Genomic DNA, 661 nt, shown 5'->3' on the forward strand with positions numbered 1-661 from the left:
GGGAACACTTGAAGTACAACTTTATTCTTCTAAGATTGAAGAACAAGATTCTAAAATGTTCATCAGTCACATGAATACAACTTTATTCTTCTAGCTAAGGAACTACTTTACCCTGGGATTTAAGTTTTAGAAAGACACGTACCTTTAGAGGTTAAGTTTGGTGGTAGCTTTACGATGATTTATTGATGTCACAGGAACACTTGAAATATTTTCATTTGACCCTCGCATCTCTAATACCATAGCTTTCAGCTCAACTACTTCATTGCTAACATCTTTATATGCTCTTTTCCACAACATGTTCTCCCTATAATAGGCAGAGCGACTTGGCAAGACACCCCATATATCTGAACCTCGAACACCTAGCCCATACATGCGAGCGCTGCAATGTTTGTCTTTTCCCATCACCTTCAAGAATACATCATTAGACCCCTGCTCATCAAGTGAGCCCTCGGGAAGTTGAAAGTTAAGGTCTAGCATTTGTTCCTATAGTCAAATAAATTATCATAACAAATATGATAAAACTTGTGAAAGCTAATCTACAGTTCAAGTAAAACTTGCATATGTAATCGACAAATTGTAAATATAACATACAATAGCATTTGCAGCTTCGACATTTTTGGCAATGTCGTTTTTAGAAAAACATGCAACAAACAACTCCAAT

This window comes from Cynara cardunculus, unplaced genomic scaffold (assembly GCF_001531365.2).
Source record: "Cynara cardunculus var. scolymus isolate 2C unplaced genomic scaffold, CcrdV1 Un_Scaffold_2310, whole genome shotgun sequence".
In the NCBI taxonomy this organism is placed as follows: Eukaryota; Viridiplantae; Streptophyta; class Magnoliopsida; order Asterales; family Asteraceae; genus Cynara; species Cynara cardunculus.